The sequence below is a fragment of the Apodemus sylvaticus genome, chromosome 14, assembly GCF_947179515.1.
Source record: "Apodemus sylvaticus chromosome 14, mApoSyl1.1, whole genome shotgun sequence".
Lineage (NCBI taxonomy): Eukaryota > Metazoa > Chordata > Mammalia > Rodentia > Muridae > Apodemus > Apodemus sylvaticus.
Genome location: NC_067485.1, coordinates 65,586,470 through 65,606,786, shown reverse-complemented (window position 1 = coordinate 65,606,786; position 20,317 = coordinate 65,586,470). Strand labels below are relative to the sequence as shown.

The 20,317-nt window shown below is 35.5% G+C and overlaps 1 protein-coding gene across 1 annotated transcript in view; it reads left to right on the top strand.

The window, feature by feature from the left end:
• Malrd1 (MAM and LDL receptor class A domain containing 1) overlaps window positions 1-20,317 on the top strand; it is a 719,676-nt gene that overhangs the window by 322,488 nt on the left and 376,871 nt on the right. The window lies entirely within an intron of this gene.

Below are 20,317 nucleotides of genomic sequence, written 5' to 3'. Positions count from 1 at the left end.
AAACAGATATTTACCATATGAAACAATGTGTATGAAAAAAAGCCAAGTGTCCATTGAAGTCTATTTATATGGATTGATGAGCATGTATACTTTCATAGATTTTAAAAGGCTCACATTTATTTACATGCACAATCAGGTGTAATACATTGATGAAGAAAATAACGTGCTAAATATGTATTAAAATAATGACATAATCTAAGTTTACTTCATTGCATTATAAATGAGGTGAATATAGATTGTCCAAATGAAGGTTTATAGGTCATTCTACTGTTATCACTTCTGAGCTAGAACTCTCACAAATTATTTGCTTCTTGCAACCTGTACTTTCAATAAAAACTTTATTATCAGAACCAATTGTTACATAGAAATTTTAAAAAGGTTTTAATTTACTCATCTCTGTTTGATCTTCACATAAACTTTTAGTGGTTAATAGGACAAATATTATCAATGCTTATCACAGCTTAACCTACCAAAAAGACTAGATTAGTTTTCATCAAAATTTATATAACTGGTACTAAGTTGGTCCTAGCATCCAAGTACTTTATGATCCATTGATCATATTCAATGATCATATTCAACTATATTCAAAACTGAATCTTTCAGATAAGGTATTGGGCTGGGGGATGGCCTGGCTTGTAAAATGTGTGCCAAATAAATGTGAGGACCTGAGTTTGAATCCCCAGCAAGCATGTAAAAGAAAATAGCACAGATTTGGTGTAGGCTTATATTTTTCAACACCTACTTTAATAAGGGTTCCTAAATACTTTAACTTCCATCTAGCACATCACCCATGAGATGTAGTGGGATGAAAGGTTAATAGGGCAAAGTAGGATACGGACCTGCTTAGAAGTAGTTCTTTGGAGGAGATTACAGTCTTCATTGTCATGATAGCAACAGTCCAGTTCAATCAAATCACACCACTCATGAATCAGCAATGAAAGTTCAATCCAGAAGAAACCATGAAGCTCTGCCAATTTGCGAGAAACTGTGGCAGCAGCAAAACATCCCAGGAACATCAATAGAAGTTCTTTGGTGTGTTTCTCTCTAAAAAGTCGTGACAAATGATGATCAGCAAAGAATTGCAAGGTGAACCAGTGGCACATAGCTTCTTCCACCATCTGTTGAGTTATATCCTTTCCTAACATCCACCCTCTCCACTCATCCATACACATACATGCACAATGTGCAGTTCTCTGCACATGGGTATACACATGAACACATACATACACTGTACACATACAAACATTCATCTATAAAATAAGTTATTGATATAGACTTTTTATGTCACATAGTTATTTGTTATTTGAATATTCAAAATCAAAACATAAATGTATAAAACATGACAAAAATATTTGAACATTTTGTATTGAGGGCTGGAATTATATGTAACTACTGATATCTTTTACCTTTAAATACTTTCTGCTAAACTTTAGTTAAATTTCACATCAGTGATTGATACTTTCTTTAATGGCACTTTCATTTGAGTAAAATACTAATTAAACAATTTATTAAATAGAGTAGATATGTTTTTGAGTACCATATGTAATATAGCTTTGTCACTTAATATATATTTTAATGCATTTTCAATACATTAATTTTCTACTGATTAAATTTTTTCTAATGGCATTCATGCTTTAATATTATTAATATTTTAAGATTTTAGGACTTAGAAAATTTGGTAATATACTAAAAGATGTATTTGAAAATTTTCTCTCTTGAACATTATTATATATGAAACAGCCATAGGGAAGGGATATTCCTTTCTTCTCCTTTCTCCTCTCCCCTCTTCAGTCTTTTCTTTTCCTCTCCCTTCCTCTTCCCCCCTTCCTCCCTCCATCCCTCTTTCCCTACCTCCTTTCATCCCTCCATCCTTCTGTTCCTCCCTCTCTCCCTACATCCTTCTGACCCTCCTTCCCTCTCATACTCAGAGCAACTGAGATTACCTGCACTCGACATGTTTGTTCTCCTGAGATGGAGCCATATTGCCCTCATACTCACTATATAGCTGAAACTGGATTTGAACTTGTGATCCTCCTTCCTTACCTCTCAACTGACAAGATTATTGCAGCAAGATATTGTGCCTACCTTTTAGAGTATATTTTGGAAATGATCACATTACTAAATGCTTTGAGGTTTAGTGGGCCTATCTATATCAGAACATAGAATCAGGGAAGTTAAATTTATTCCAGAGACTGCACAGGAAAACAGAAAAATGTTTTCAGTTTCTTAGTAAAAATGGCCAGTAAAATGTTAAAAATGCCCCCAACACACAAAGTAACCCTATTTGACCTAGATCTAACTACAGAAGTAGCATCCTCCTTTCTATAGCCTTGTTTAAGTTTATTATAGATTTTAAACATTCTGTTGCATTCCAAGTCTGCTAGTCTTAATTATTATATTTTAATTACAGTGGCTAGAACCTGCTTGAAGAATTATGAGTACTGTTACTATCCTGCATATGCTATAAACTCATATCTACTTAGATCTGGAAGAATAGGAAAAAACAATGAAAAGAACCACCATAGAAACTGGTTTCAGAAGTTTGGCTGGGAACTAATTAGGTGTTTGGGCTTAAATCTACCTTTTTATTGAAAATATTAACTATACCATGAAAATGTATCTCAGCTATAGAAAATAACAACCTCTGAACCATTATTGTTAGTGAGAAGTGCACCCTCTACAAATAGCACAAAGAATAAAGTGGTGGGGCATATACTGTGTCTTATCACAGAGTAGAAGTTAACACGTTATAATACAAACTTATTTGTTGCCTTATTTGATGTAACATCATATAAACTGTGAAATCATAAGCTTTCAGAAAATATGAAAAAGCTTCTGCTGCTTTACCATTTGAATAACATTTCTAAAATTTTTGAATAGTCCCCGAATTTGTGTATCTAACATCTGTAAATCTTTAATTTAATATAATGGATATAAAGGTTTTTCAGGAAAACAGTTACTATTTTGGCTTACTATCATTTTATTGTATTTCATAATCATTTCAGATAGAGTATTGCTAAGGAACTAGCCTCAAATTTGCTCCACAGTCCAGGCTGTCACAAAACTTAGGATCTGTCTGCCTCAAACACTATAAAAGTACTGGGATTTAGCCACGAAACACACTACTAAGCGTCCCAGTAATATTTTAATTGGAAATGTATTTTTAGTATTTAACAGGTAGTATAGTAGGAATTATCAAAATACTTGAATTTTGCCAAGTTATAAGGACATGTATAACACTATTAAGCAGCATTAGATTTCTCTTCATTTTGAACAGACAATATGTATATAAAAACAATGGAAATTATATATATATAAACATCAAGCTAATTTCAAAACTTTATATATGCTAAAGACATATTAATATATGGTTGGAAATAGGTTAGACTCAATTAGAAGACAGGAAATTTTCCATTAGATACATTTTAAAAATATATTTTGATAACCTATGAACTTTCCACAAAAAACATCCTACAATAAAATTAGGAAATGTTTTGAGCCACATAGTCTTAAAACAACTTATGACAAAACCTTGTCAGGTCTTGTCAGGAAGTACTTAAGTAACATGAAAAGACAGGTTAAATGTTTTCTTAACTCAGGTAAAGAATCAAGAGGAATAGTGAAAAACTGGAGTGCAAGAAGAATTTTATAAATATTTATGGAACAATTATGTGTCAGGCCATGTGTGAGATGTTAGCATATACAATAAATAAAACAAAAAGTTTTCTCATGGGAATATACCACACATTTCTGTTCAGTAGAAAATATTCTCTGTGTTGGCAGGTAAATGCACAACATTTTGTGCATGATGTCGAAGTCATTGGGTAAAGAGCTGGTAGCATGACTCTTAAGAGTCCAATATCTGTGTACACTCTTTGTGGCAGTGCAAATGTCCACTTCTCCACTGTGATCTATTGAAATTTGTGTCATTCATGGCAAAAGTGAATATGGCACTGCAGGGTGTCCTTTGTTTGTTGTAAGATGTACATATATCTGACACAAAAAAAATGGACTTGTGTCACCAACAAATCATGCTAAGTTAAAATTTTAATTAAGCAAAGTGTATTTAATTTGTACTATCTATAAGCCATTATGGCTGGTTTGTGCTGTTTGCTATGCTATAAAAGCTGTATGATCTGGATACTTCCGAGGCTAAGTTGGAGCTGTCCATCATCACTTGACTCTTCCTGCATGTGTCCTATCCAGTGTGACCCCAAGTTCAGTAACTCAAGTTTGATTCTTACTCAGCATTTGTTTCTATATATCTTACAAAGTCAAAACATCTAAGCCAAACCATCAAATGTTTGAAACCCCATGTTTCACTCCATGAAAATGCTTATAAAATCTAAGCAAATAATTTGTAATTAACGCATGACACCTGACATACTAGTAGCAAAATTCTCTTGCCTTTGTGTGTCAAATATTGATTATTCTAATAAACCTGACCCTGGAGAATCACAGAAAAAAAGAGAAATGGCATGAATAATTTTGGAGGATGAATAATTTCTAGTAAAGGAAGTGGATGCAAGAGCATCCACTGTTTGAGAGAAGGGGAGAGTTACAGTTAAGTGCAAATTACTTCTGGAGCAAAGAGGGGGAGATAATTAAGTCATGTTTAAGCACTAATCCCAGCATTAGCTTCCATAAAGGTGATACATCACCTTGAAAACAACTGGTATATTTTCAGAAACTTTATTAATCATGAACTGGGAATAACTTTTGCTTTTTTGGGGGAGATTATGTTAGAAAGTAGGTCAGGTATCAGAATGTTAATAAGTCAGGTTTCCTGTGAAGGATCAGATATCCTGAGCTTTAAGAATTCATTACAGAGGGCTGATGCTAAGGAGCTTGGAGCTTAGACACCTTTCATTGTCTCTTCAAAATTACCAGTGCTGATCCATGCTCTTCCTTATGCAGTATTTTGCACAACATGGTAGCATATTATTGTCCAAATCTCACACTCATAGAGTCAATGGAAAAGAAGAATTCATGTGTGCAGTATTTTTTATCATTGCTTTGCATATGTAAAATTCATTTTAAGTGTTCAAAAGATTGACATCATCAGGGAAATTTTTTTCAAAATACTATGCCCTAAAATCTTTTCATAAGCAAAATTAGACTTTCAGTAGAAAATATTTTTAAAGAATTTTAAACTTTAATTTGTGCATTTTGAGCAATTTTTATGTCTGTATGTGTACCATATGTATCAACTATCATGAAGGCCAGAAGATGGTGTTAGATCTCCTGGAACATCAGTTATAGATGGCTGCACATCTCTGTGTGGGCTCTGGAAACAGAATTCAGGTCCTCTGCCAGAGAAGCCTATGGTTCAAACCACTGAGTCATCTCTCTAGTCTGTGAACCTAATTTTTAAACACTGTTAGCAAAAAATAATCAGCTTTTATGTTGCCATTATTGTTTGATGAAAATTACAAAGAAATAAGAAACCACAACTGAAGCAATTATATAACAAATTCTTACTGAGGTTACTACCATTGACAATGGAAACTATATCATCTTTCATGCCAATAACATTGACAGGTATTTTTTGTCCCCAGTACCTAAACAACATTAAGAATTGTACCCAGTTTTCTTCCTGCTCTTCTCGTGAATATGAGAATTTGTATTACCCTTAGTTCTAACAATATTGAATAGCATTTTCATGTTTTTATGACATAAACTCAGTAAGTAGCTCTGACTTAAAATCTCACTATGTACCCTCTGGCTGACTAGGAACTTATGTGGCTAGGATGGCCTTGAGCAGAGATCTATCTGCCACTGACTCTTAAATTCTCTCTCTCTCTCTCTCTCTCTCTCTCTCTCTCTCTCTCTCTCTCTCTCTGTGTGTGTGTGTGTGTGTGTGTGTGTGTGTGTGTGTTTATTTGTGTGTTTAAAATTTGTACTTCCTTTGCATTAAAATGCTTCTTTATTCTGTTGCCTGTTTTCTAAGTGATATTTTTACCAGGGGGTTTTTGAGACCATATTATACGTTATTGATATATGTATGAAAAGAGCTTCAGATAGTGTTTCCATTCCTTCAACAGAGATTTAGTCAGCAAATATTTATAATTTTGATGAAGTCCAATGTATTAATATTTTCTCTTCAACATAATGTTTTTTGAGGTATTAACTTAGAAGACTTTGGAAGAAGTCCAAGTCTCTGAATTGTTTTCTTGTTCTTCTCAAAGTTTTATCAAATGTATTTTATATTTAAATTGATGACCCATTTTTTAATTTTTTGTGCACGGTGTTAAGATATAGCTAAAATTCCATATTTTCCTATAGCTACTCATTCACAGTATCAGTCCTGCCCTTTATTTAATTGCTTTTTTCATTATTATAATGTCATCATATTCATGTCAAAAATAATTGATTGTAATAGCTACACTGAGAGCCCCATCTGCTCTGCTGATTTGCACATGTTCTGTTGTTTGGATCCAGCATGTCCCCAAAAAACTCATAAATTAGTATTTGGTCATCAGCAGGGCATTGTGGTAAAGAAATAGAATAGCAAAGACATGAAATCTAGAAGGAAGTCTGAGTCACTAGAAGATATTCCCTAGAACATTGCAATACTTTCTTCTCCTCTTCCTTCTCCTCCTCCTCCTCCTCCTTTGCCTCCTCCTCCTCTTCACTCTATCTCTGTATGTCTCTCTCTGTGCTTGTCTATATATTTCTCTGTAATCTATCATCTATTCATCTATCTATCTAAATATCTATCTATCTATCTATCTATCTATCTACCTATCTGGTTCGAAATTATCATTCATTATGTGGCTTTCTCAGCTATATACTCTCAACCATGATGGACTCCCTTACTGAAGGTAGGCAAAATGCAGCATGGCCAATTGAACATGAATTCTTACCTACAAAACTGTATAACAAAATAAACCATCAAGTTTTAAGATATTCTTTATATTAGGTTTGTTGTAGTCATGTAAAGCTGATTATCACAAAATATCTACCCTTGTACTAATGTAAAAATATCTTTATAACTATAGCTATACAATAACTAAAACTCCCCAGTGATACCACATAATTTATAATATAGCATTACTAAGTTACATTGTGCATTTTAGAATTTCTAGAGTAGACAATTAAAACATCTAAATATAGGCACATTTGTCTTTTCATACAGTCTATATGTACTGAATAGTTTCTAGACTTCTTCAATAAGATCAATTTATCTTTGAAATTTCATTTTTATGAAAAGTTTATTATTAATATATTTTTATTACTAGTCATGAACCACTCAAAAATATCTACTTTTTATTGTATGCATATATGCTATTCAAATAATTGGCTTATTTATATATTTATAGAATCTACTTATCATAGTTTTGATAGCCATAGTGTCTTGAGTATCCCCTGCTTTAGTTCAGTAGGTGACTTCTGTTTCTTCTCTTTTTCTTTTAGGTCAGTTTTTAAATACATACTATCAATTAATCAAATAATGTAAAACATTAATACTTAACAGAAACACTGACTAATCTTTTATAAGCATATAAAAGCAAGATGTCAAAGTTGAGGCGATTATATTATGAACAACTACAGAGTTGTATGAATCTTAAAAGTTACTTCAAGCCCTTTACAACTGGATCTAACATGTAGATTATGCTAAACTATTCATTTTTACACCTTTATAATTAAGCTAAAGCTTAAAACTCTTAAAACTTTCCTTCCTAGCCCTCAACTCCATTCTATTAAAATATGAGAAATCCTCTAGGTACTGTGTCTAGTTCAGCCAGCATCAGCACATTGTTACTGAGTGTATTAACAAATGAATGGTCAGCCAATAAAGAGATCATTCCCATAACTTTAGTGATTTGGGAATGACAGAGGTAACTTCTGTGACAGTGAAGAAGATGAGAGACAATAATTCCTACTTGGACTCTTTCTGAGGGATAACACACTGTCTCTCATTAAAAAACATCTTTTTCTGACTATTAGGTATTCTTTGTTATAGTAATATTATTTTTCTAATACTAAATTGGGTTTTTCATGTTTTTTTTTTCTAGTATGGCCTTTTGATAGCACTATTTCCTGAAGGTTCTATTTCTTAATGGTAAAATCTAAATATTGCAAGATGGATATTGTTGAGTATACATGCCATTAGTACCCCTTTTCATATTCAGAATGAGTCAGTTATGGTATTCTTGAAAGCTTTGATAGTATCTTATATCCATCACCTAAATCCTTTATAGTGCACCATTTTTCCCACTGGTTGTTTTTAACTTCTTTTTTCTCCTTAACTATCCAAGAAATACTGAAGCAATTTAGCTATAATTATACCATCACAGTGATCTTTGTAATTGATTATCTAGAAAATTCAAACATCCTGAGAATTTCAAAAGTTTATATGGATTTATTTCTTCTTGTGCTGATTATATCTAAAAAGGAGTATGAAGTAGCCATATAAAAATGGGGAAAGATAATTCCAAATGATAGGATAAACAGAGTTGCGTGCACAGATGCAAAGGTGAGGAAGACTATTGTGACTTTATATAGTTTGTGTGGAACATTCAGTTTGAGAGTAGGATATAGTAGATGTAAATCAAAAGAGACAAATGGTAATAATGTGAACCAATGCACAGAAATCAATGCTTTAAAAGCAACTTAAACAATATAAACAGAAGAGTGGCGTCATCAAATTTTGTTTTTTGAGATAGTGCTCTGACAGTAGATGATGTAGACTCCTTTAGAAATTGAGGGTCACAGAAAGACACTTGAGTATTTCATTAAAGAGACATCTGTGTCAAGTGCTTTCATTGAAAATAAACTTAATTTGTATTGGGAGGAGGACATTAGAGATCTGAAAATAACTGTGGGGAATATCTGGGTTTAGTGAATGCATTGGTGGCAATTTCATCGTATATCCTTAGTTAAATAAAGACAGGGAGCTTGGAGTTCACAATTTCATGTATTTATTTAAAGCTTGACAAGTATCTGATACTTTTAGAGAAGCTCCCAGCCAAGAGATTGCCACAGAGATCTCAGGTTTGAGAATGATAATTTTACAGGTTTTATGATGTTGATAACCTTGGGACTACACACACACACACACACACACACACACACACACACACACACACACATATATATATATATATATATATATATATAAAATAGACTATGAATATACATACACCTATAATTTAATATATAAAATATTATATCCATACATAATGGTAATAAAATTATACTCTGTGATAATAGCATAGCAAGTGTAAATGACAGGAATAGTGTGAATTATCCCAAATACCTGCAGTAGTTCAAAGGAGAATGCTTGCAAAAGTGATAGAAAGAAACAGAGGAAAACAAAACAAACAAACAAACCAAACCCACAATCCTAGTTATCAACAGAGGAAAAGGTAGCTCTTGTCTAAAAGTGGTTATCTTTGCTGACTGTCCATGTAGTAAGTAGCATCAAGATTCAGAAATCTCTGGTGAGTTTAATAACTATGTAGGATATTGGTAATCACTAAATGTTAGATGGACAAACTAATTGAAACTACATTTGTAATTATACATGTTTAACTGTGTCAATCCTGTTTCCTTGACTCACACCTGCCTCAGGCATTCCTACTTTAACATTATAAATGAGATTTGATATTAACTCATGTAAACATTTATTATCATATATTTTCTGTATATCATAGAGCACATGTAAACTATTCTCCTCAGCATGAAAAGTTGATCTTTGCGTTTGCATTTTCTCCAAATATCCTCCTTTAATGTGTTTTTAAGTCAAATGCATTCTTGATATTTGTGTTAGTTAGCGTTTCTATTACTGTGATAAAACATCATCAGCAAGTTAAACTAGTAGAAGAAAGGGTTTCCTTCAGCTCTGAAACCTCAGGTCACCCTCCACCACTGAGAGATATCAGGGATAAAGCTCAAGGCAGCATGGAGGTATACACTGATATAGAAGTAGGAGGAATGTAGTTTGCTAAATGTTCTTTATGGCTTCTGCAGACTGTTTACACAACTCAGGACCTCCTGCCCCTGAGTAGCAATACCTCCTTGTATGCTGGGCCAACCAATATCAATTCTTAATCCAGAAACTGTCCTACAAACTTGCCTATAGGTAATCTGGTGGAGGCATTTTCTTTTCTTTTGTTTATTGGATATTTTCATCATTTACATTTCAAATGTTATCACCTTTCCCGGTCTCTCCCCACCCCAGAATCCCCCTATACAATACCCCCCCCCCCGGCTCCTATGAGGGTTTTCCTTACCTACTTACCCTCTCACGCTTCCCTGCCCTAGCATTCTCCTACACTGGTACATCTAGCCTTCACAGAACCAAGGCTCTCTTCTCTCAATGATGGCCAACAAAGCCATCCTCTGCTACACATGCAGCTGGAGTCATGGTTCCTCCATGTATACTCTTTGGTTAATGGTTTAGTCCTTGGAAACTCTTGGGGGTCTGGTTGGTTGATATAGTTGTTCTTCCTATGGGTTATAAAACTCATCCGCTCCTTCAGTTCTTTCTCTAACTCCTCCATGGGGACCCTATTGGGGACCTGGTACTCAGGCAAATGATTGGCTGGGAGCATCTGCCTCTGTATTTATCAGGCCCTTGCAGAGCCTTTCAAGAGACAGCTATATCAAGTTCCTGTCAGCAAGCACTTCTTGGCATCCATAACAGTGTCTGCATTTGCTAACTGTATAGGAGATGGATGCCCAGGTGGGGCAGTCTCTGGATGGCCTTTTCTTTAGTCTCTGCTCTGCACTTTGTCTCAATATTTCCTCCCATCAGGATTTTCTTCCCCCATCTAAGAAGGACTGAAGCATCTACACTTTGGTCTTCCTTCTTTTTGAGCTTCATGTGGTCTGTGAATTGTATCTTGAGTATTCCACGTTTTGGGGCTAATATCCACTTATCAGTGAGTGCATAAAATGTGTTTCCTTTTGTGATTGGGTTACCTCACTCAGGATGATATTTTATAGTTCCATCCATTTGCCTAAGAATTTCATGAATTCATTGTTTTTAATAGCTGAGTAGCACACCACTGTGTAAATGTATCATATTATCGCTATCTATTCCTGTGTTGAAGGACAGCTGGGTTCTTTCCAGAATCTGACTATTATAAATAAGACTGCTAAGAACATAGTGGATCATGTGTCCTTGTTATATATTGGAACATCATTTGGCTATATGCCCAGGATTGGTATCGCTGGGTCCCCAGGTAGTACTATGTCTAATTTTTTGAGGAGCCAACAGACTGATTTCTAGAGTGGTTTATCAGCTTGCAATCCCACCAGCAATAGAGGAGTGTTCCTCTTTCTCCACATTATCACCAGTATCTGCTACCACCTGAGTTTTTGATCAAAGCAATTCTGACTGCTGTGAGGTAGAGTTGAAGGGTTGTTGTGATTTGCATTTCTCTGAAAACTAAGGATGTTGAACATTTCTTTAGGTGCTTCTTGTCCATTCAATATTCTTCAGTTGCAAATTCTTTGTTTAGCTCTTTAGCCAATTTATAATAGTGTTTTTAGATGCTTTGGAGTCTAACTTCTTGAGTTCATTGTATATATTGGATATTAGCCCTCTTCAGATGTAGGATTGGTAAAGATCTTTTTCAATCTGTTGGTTGCCATTTTGTCTTATTGATAGTGTTCTTTGCCTTACAGAAGCTTTGGAGTTTTATGAGGTTCTATTTGTTGATTCTTGATCTTAGAGCATAAGCCATTGGTCTTTTGTTCAGGAAATTTTCACCTGTGTCGATGTGTTCGAGGCTCTTCCCCACTTTCTCTTCTATTATTTTCAGTGTATGTTTTAGCATATCTGGCTTTATGTGGAGGTCCTTGATCCACTCGTACTTGAGCTTTGTACTGGGAGATAAGAATGGATTGATTTGCATTATTTTGCATGTTGACTCTCATTTGAACCAGCACTATTTGCTGAAAATGCTGTCTTTCCCCGCCCCCCCCCCCCCTCACTGGATGGTTTTAGCTCCTTTGTCAAAGGTTAAGAGACCATAGGTGTGTGGGTTCATTTCCAGGTCTTCAATTCTATTCCATTGTTGTACCTGCCTGTCTCAGTACCAATACAACACTTTTCATTATTGCTCTGTAATATAGCATATGGTCAGGAATGGTGATTCCCCCAGACATTCTTTTATTGCTGAGAATAATTTTCCCTTCCTGGGATTTTTGCTATCCCAAATGAATTTGCCAAGTGCTGTTTCTAACTCAATGAAGAATTGAGTTGGAATTTTGATGGGGATTGCTTTGAATCTGTAGATTGCTTTCAGAAAGCTATACTGAACAAACATGTAAAATCTGAATGAAATGGAAATTTTTCTACACAGATACTAGGTACCAAAGTTAAATCAGAATCAGATAAACCATCTAGTCCCATAACCCCTAAAGAAATAGTAGCAGTCATTAAAAGTGCCCCAAGCAAAAAGATTCCAGGACCAGTTTTTTTCAGTTCAGAATTCTATCAGACCTTCAAAGAAGACCTGACAACAATATTCTTCAAACTATTCCATAAAATAGAAACAGAAGGAACACTACCCAATTTGTTCAATAAAGCCAGTTATGTTTATACCTAAACCACACAAAGACCAAACAAAGAGAACTTCAGAACAATTTCCCTTATGACTATCGATGCAAAAAATACCCAATAAAATTCTTGCAAACAAAATCTAAGAACACATCAATCATGATGAATAATTCATCCAGCCTTCATCCCAGGGATGCAGGGATGGTTCAATACATGGAAATCTATCAACATGATCTACTGTATAAACAAACTCAAAGAAAAATACCACATGCTCATCTCATTAGATTTTGAGAAACCATTTGAAAAAATTTAACACCCCTTCATGGTAAAAGTCTTGGAAATATCAGCAATTCAAGACCTATACCTAAACACAGCAAAAGCAATATATAGCAAACCAGTAGCCAATATTAAACTAAGTTGAGAGAAACTTAAAGCAATCCCACTAAAATGAGGGACTACACAAGGCTGCCCTCTCTCTCCATATTTATTCAATATAGTACTAGAAGTTCTAGCTAGAGCAATTAGACAACAAAAGAAGGTCAAGGGATACAAATTGGAAAGGGAGAAGTCAAATTATCACTATTTGTGGAAGATATGATAGTATACTTAAGCGACCCAAAAAACTCCACCAGAGAACTTCTACAGCTGAAAAACAACTTCAGCAAAATGGCTGGTTATAAAATTAACTCAAGCAAATCAGTAGCCTTCCTATACTCAAAGGATAAACAGGGTGAGAAAGAAATTAGGGAAATGACACCCTTCACAATAGTCACAAATAATATAACATAGCTTGATGTGACTCTAAGCAAGCAAGTGAAATATCTGTATGACAAGAACTTCAAGTCTCTGAAGAAAGAAATCAAAGATCTCAGAAGATGGAAAGATCTCCCATGCTCATGGATTGGCAGGATTAATATAATAAAATATAATAAATATGAATATATTATAATATATAATATATAGAATATAATAAAAATGAAAAAATTCTCAACAGAGGATCTACTTCCAATATTAATTTATCTTGTCCCTATTAGCAGAAAACTAATTCAGACACCATCCATACAAAATATTGTTACATGTGAGTGAATATTTTCTTAATTTCATTAGTTAGTATAAAATAACTTCATTTCTTTTTTTAGTAGATTTAACACATATCTGACATTTCAAGAGTCAGTTTTCTGTACAATTTTAACAAAATCAAATGTATATACTTTTTCCTGGCTAATTATTGTCCTGAAGTAAAAAGCATTATGATATAAAGTAAGGAAATTTTCACTTTCAGTCATTAGATAGAAATTGTATATATACCTGAAAGTGCTCAATTTCAATTAGACAGACATAACAGTAATTCAAGGAACTTTTGATCACTTAGAGACAATCCTCATCAGAGAGAGAGAGAGAGAGAGAGAGAGAGAGAGAGAGAGAGAGAGAGAGAGAGCAAGCACATGACTAATGAGGCTAAAGACATCTACAAATAGACAGACAAAAATATTACCCGAACTAAGTCCAGATTTAAAGAGGTCAGACTAAGAATTTAGTAAAAGGTGAAAGATTTATGCGATCTGAAGAGAAACTAGCAGCCCTATTTATAATAGCCAGAAGCTGGAGAGAACCCAGGTATCCCTCAACAGAAGAATGGATGCCAAAAATGTGGTATATATACACAATGGAGTACTATTCAGCCATTAGAAACAATGAATTCATGAAATTCTTAGACAAATGGATGAAGCTGGAGAACATCATTCTAAGTGAGGTAACCCAGTCTCAAAAGATCAGTCATGGTATGCACTCACTAATAAGTGGATATTAGCCTAGAAAATTGGAATATCCAAAACATAATCCACACATCAAATGAGGTACAAGAACGAAGGAGTGGCCCCTGGTTCAGGAAAGACTCAGTGTAGCAGTATAGGTCAAAACCAGAACAGGGAAGTGGGAAGGGGTGGATGGGAGAACAGGGGGAGGGAAGGGACTTATGTAACTTTCGGGGAGTGGGGGTCCAGAAAAGGGGAAATCATTTGAAATGTAAATAAAGAATATATCAAATAAAAAAAAGAATTTAGCACACTGGGAGAGCATGTGCCTAACAGTCAAATTTTAGCCAGCATATATATGTGTGTTTAAATTACAGATATATTTTGTGAATCACAGTTACTTTTATGGAAATAAATTAATAGAGCATGAAATAATTCAAAAAGTCGATCATGAAACAGTATCAAGAAAGCTTCTACTTTCAATGGGGATTAAGAAAATGGTACATGGATTGTGCCTTGTCCAAGCAACAATAGGATAAGGTAGTCTAAAATGCCTTCAGATATTCAGCAGCTATCATAGGGTTGTGTGTTTAATGTAGCAAGAAGAAAGATCTAAAAGTTACTAGTCTGTTTCCAAATGATAAAAAGTAACAACAAAATTCGTATAATTCCAAATGATATGACAATAGTCATAAACCTGTATTTTTCGCAGTCTTTGCACCAGAACCTACAGAAACACAAGAGTTTATTAATTTTAATAGATTTATCTGATTTGAATGTGTCTATAAATAAAAAATATTCCTTTGATGCTACATAGAAAGAACCTAGGAGTCTTCTTTTGGAAACATCTTTGCAGTAAATTCTTTTTCTGAGCATTGCTACTTCCTCTATATGCTTTTATTAGTTTTTCTTTGGCCAGTGTGCTAGAAAGAATGGCTCCTGGTATTTTGATAGTAAAATCACTCACATTCTTATTTAGATAGAATTGCTTCAGGGTAACTCAAACACTTGTCAAATAAGCTTTCTGCTTTATTCTCAGAAGTGATATTTGTGTGAATATCATGCTGGTGGGCATGCTGCAAAGGTTGTTTTCTCATTTTCTTTCAGCTTTTGGAGACTAGCTTACATATTTTTATGCTTCCAGAAGTTTACATTTCCTCATTAATATTAAAGTAGAAAATTATCAGAAATTATTGTTTGAAAACAGCTATATACCGGGCGGTGGTGGTGCATGCCTTTAATCCCAGCACTTGGGAGGCAGAGGAAGGCGGATTTCTGAGTTTGAGGCCAGCCTGATATACAGAGTGAGTTCCACGATAGCCGGGGCTATACAAAGAAACCCTGAAACCAAAATCCAAAATAACCAAAAACAAACAAACAAAAAAAAAAAAACAAAAAAAACCACAAAACAAAACAAAAAACAAAGAAAACAGCTATATAAATTTATTAGTACAATAGAGCCATTTATTCATATTCTTCCCATATAAGCTAAAATAATGTGTCCATAAATACATATATACATATGTATATAACAATAATTAATGAAAAAAAAGAGCACAAAGAATCAGAAGGAGGGTTTTGAAGGAAAAAGTGAAGGGAAAATTGTATAATTATATTATAAATTTTTAAAAAGATTTTTTACAAGTATCCTAAACAAATAATCTGTAAACCATGATTGATTATAGCATAATGCCTAATTCTGAAACAGATTCTATTACTGTTAGCTTTATGGCCAATTAAATAACTATTAAGAGGTATCTGTGCTATTTCCACAACCCCGAAAATGTTTTTCAATTGAATATATTCTTCATTTACATTTCAAATGTTATACCGCTTCCTGCTTTCCCCCCTCCCCGAAAACTCCCAACCCCTCCTCCCACCCCTGTCTCCAAGAAAATGCTTCTACATGCATCCCACTCTCACGACTCCTTCCTGGATTTCCCCATGCTGGGGTATTTATTGAACCTTCACAGGACCAAGGACCTCTCCTCCCACTGATACCTGACGAGGCATTCCTCTGCCACTCTTTTGGCTGGAACCATATGTACCCCTTGGTTGATGGCTTAGTTCCTGGGAACCCTGGTGCATCTGGTTGGCCAACATCGTCAGTCTTCCCATTTGGCTGCAAACCCCCAAGCTCCTCCAGTCTGCCCTCAATTCCTCCATTGGAAACCCATTGCTCAGTCCAATGGTTTGCTGCTAGTAATCACCTTTGTATCTGTAAGGCTCTGAAAGGGCCCCTCCAAAAGACAACCATAACAGGCTTCTTTGGCTATGCACTTCTTTTCACCCAGAGTAGTTTCAGGTTTTGGGGGCTGTTTATAGGATAAATCCCCAGGTAGGACAGTCTCTGGGTAGCCTTTCCTTCAGTCACTGCTCCACATTTTGTCTCCATAGTTGTTCCTTTGAGTATTTCGTTTCCTTTGTCAGAGGAACCAAAGCACCCCTAATTTTGTATTCCTTCTTCTTGAGCTTCCTGTGGTCTCTGAATTGTAGTTTGTTTATTTTGAACTTTTGAGCTAATATTCACTTATCAGTGAGTGTGTTCTTTTGTGATTGGGTTACCTAACTCAGGATGATATTTTATAGTTCCATTCATTTGCCTAAGAATTTCATGAACTCATTGTTTTTAATAGCAAATAATACTCCATTTTATATATGTATATATATATATATATGTATGTATATATATATATATACATACATATATATATATATATATATACCACCATTTCTGTTTTCATTCCTCTGTTGAGGGACATCTGGGTTCTTTCAAGCTTCTGGCTATTATAATTAAGTCTGCTATGAACATAGTGGAGCATGTGTCCTTATTACATGTCGGAGTATCTTCTAGGTATATGCCCAGGAGTGGTATAGCTGCGTTCTCAGGTAGTACTATGTCCAATTTTCTGAGGAACCACCAAACTGATTTCCAGAATGATTTTACCAGCTTGCAATCCCACCAGCAATGGAGAAGTATTCCTCTTTTTCCACATCCTCTCCAGCATCTGCTGTCCTCTGAGTTTTTCATGTAGTCCATTCTGACTGGTGTGAGGTGAAATCTCATGGTTGTTTTGATTTGCATTTCCCTGATAACTAAGGATGCTGAACATTTCATTAGGTGCTTCAGAGCCATTCGAGGTTCCTCAGTTGAAAATTCCCTGTTTAGCTCTCTACTCCATTATTTAATAGGGTTATTTGACTTTCTGGACTCTAATGTCTTGAGTCCTTTGTATACATTGGATATTAGCTCTCTATCAGATGTAGGACTGGTAAAGATCTTTTCCCAATTTGTTGGTTGTCATTTTATCTGATTGACAGTGTCCTTTGCCTTACAGAAGCTTTGCAGTTTTATGAGGTCCCATTTATTGATTCTTGTTCTTAGAGCATAAGCCATTGGTATTCAATTCAGGAAAATTTCCCCTGTGCCCATGTGTTTAAGGTTCTTCCCCACATTCTCCTCTATGAGCTTCAGTTTATCTGGTTTAATGTGGAGGTTTTTTTTTTTTCCTGCTTTAACTTTTTTTTTTATTCTCTATAATCTTTGTTTACATTCCAAATGATTTCCCATTTTTCGGTTCCCCCAACCCCATATGTCCCATAAGCCCTCTTCTCTCCATCCATTCCCCAATCACCCCTCCCATTTCTCTCTCCTGGTACTCCCCTACAATGCTTGATCAAGCCTATCCAGGACCAGGGCCCTCTCTTTCCCTCTTCTTGGATATCATTTGATATGCTAATTGTGTCTTGAGTATTCAGAGTTTCTGGGCTATTTAATATCCACTTATCAGTGATTGTACTCCATGAGTATTCTTTTCTGATTGGGTTACCACACTTAGGATGATATTTTCCAGTTCCAACCATTTGCTTAATATTTTCATGAAATCATTGTTTTTAATTGCTGAGTATTATTCCGTTGTGTAAATATACCACAATTTTTGTATCCATTCTTCCACTGAGGGACATCTGGGTTCTTTCAAGTTTCTGGCTATTATAAATAAGGCTGCTATGAACATAGTGAAGCATGTGTCCTTGTTGCATGCCAGGAAATCCTCTGGGTATATGCTCAGGAGTGGTATAGCAGGGTCCTCTGGAAGTGTCATGCCCAGTTTTCCGAGGAACCACCAGACTAATTTCCAGAGTGGTTATACCATCTTGCAATCCCACCAGCAGTGGAGGAGTATTCCTCTTTCTACATATCCTCACCAACACCTGCTATCTCCTGAGTTTTTAACCTTAGCCATTCTGACTGGTGTGAGGTGAAATCTCAGGGTCGTTTTGATTTACATTTCTCTAATGACTAATGATGTAGAACATTTCTTAAGGTGCTTCTCAGCCATCCCAATTTCTTCAGGTGAAAATTCTTTGTTTAGCTCTGTACCCCATTTTTTAAAATATTTTTACTTTCTATATTCTTTGTTGACATTCCAAATGATTTCCCCTTTCCCAGATCCCCCCTCCCCATATATCCCATAAGCCTTCTTCTCTCCAGCCATTCTCCAATCACATCCCTCCTTTTTCTCTGTCCTTATATTCCCCTCCAATGCTAGATCAATCCTTTCCAGGATCAGGACCCTCTCCATACTTCTTCATGGGAGTCATTTGTTATGCGATTTGTGCCTTGGGTATTTAGGCCTTCTGGGCTAATTAATATCCACTTATCAGAGATTGCATTCCATGTGTATTCTTTTGTGATTGTGTTACCTCACTTAGGATGATATTTTCCAGATCAAACCATTTGCCTAAAAATATTGTGAATTCATTGTTCCTAATTGCTGAGTAGTATTCCATTGTGTATATATACCACATTTTCTGTATCCATTCCTCCTTTGAGGGGCATCTGGGTTCTTTCCAGCTTCTGGCTATTATAAATAAGGCTGCTATGAACATAATGGAGCATGTGTCTTTATTGCATGCCGGGGAATCCTTTGGGTATATGCCCAGGAGAGGTATAAGAGGGTCCTCTGGAAGTGTCATGTCCAATTTTCTGAGGAACCACCAGACTGATTTCCAAAGTGGTTGTACCATCTTACAGCCCCACCAGTAGTGGAGGACTGTTCCTCTTTCTCCACATCCTGGCCAATACCTGCTGTCTCCTGAGTTTTTGACCTTAGTCATTCTGACTGGTGTAAGGTGAAATCTCAGGGTTGTTTTGATATGCATTTCCCTAATGACTAATGATGTTGAGCATTTCTTAAGGTGCCTCTAGGCCATCTGAATTTCTTCAGGTGAAAATTCTTTGGTTAGATCTGGACCCCATTTTTTAATAGGGTTATTTGGTTCCCTGGGGTCTAACTTCATGAGTTCTTTGTATATATTGGATATTAGCCCTCTATCAGATGTAGGGTTGGTGAATATGCTTTCCCAATTTGATGGTTGCCATTTTGTCCTTTTAAGTGTCCTTTGCCTTACAGAAACTTTGTAATTTTATGAGGTCTCACTTGTCAATTCTTGATCTTAGAGCAAAAGCTACTGGTGATCTGTTCAGGGAGTTTTCCCCTGTGCCCATGTCCTCAAAGGTCTTCCCCAGTCTCTTTTATATTAGTTTCAGTGTGTCTGGTTTTACATGGAGGTCCTTGATCCACTTGGAGTGAAGTTTAGTACATGGAGATAAGAATGGATCAACTTGCATTCTTCTGCATGCTGACCTCCAATTGAACCAGCACCATTTATTGAAAAGGCTATCTTTTTTCCACTGAATGTTTTTGGCTCCTTTGTCGAAGATCAAGTTACCATAGGTGTCTGGATTCATTTCTGGATCTTCAACTCTATTCCACTGGTCCACTTGTCTGTCACTGTGCCAATACCAGGCAGCTTTTAACACTATTGCTCTGTAGTATTGTTTGAAGTCAGGGATACTGATTCCCCCAGAATTTCTTTTGTTGTTGAGTATAGTTTTAGCTATCCTGGTTTTTTTGTTATTCCAGATGAATTTGAGAATTGCTTTTTCTAACTCTGTGAAGAACTAAGTTGGGATTTTGATGGGGATTGCGTTGAATCTATAGATCGCTTTTGGCAAGATGGCCATTTTAACTATATTAATCCTGAC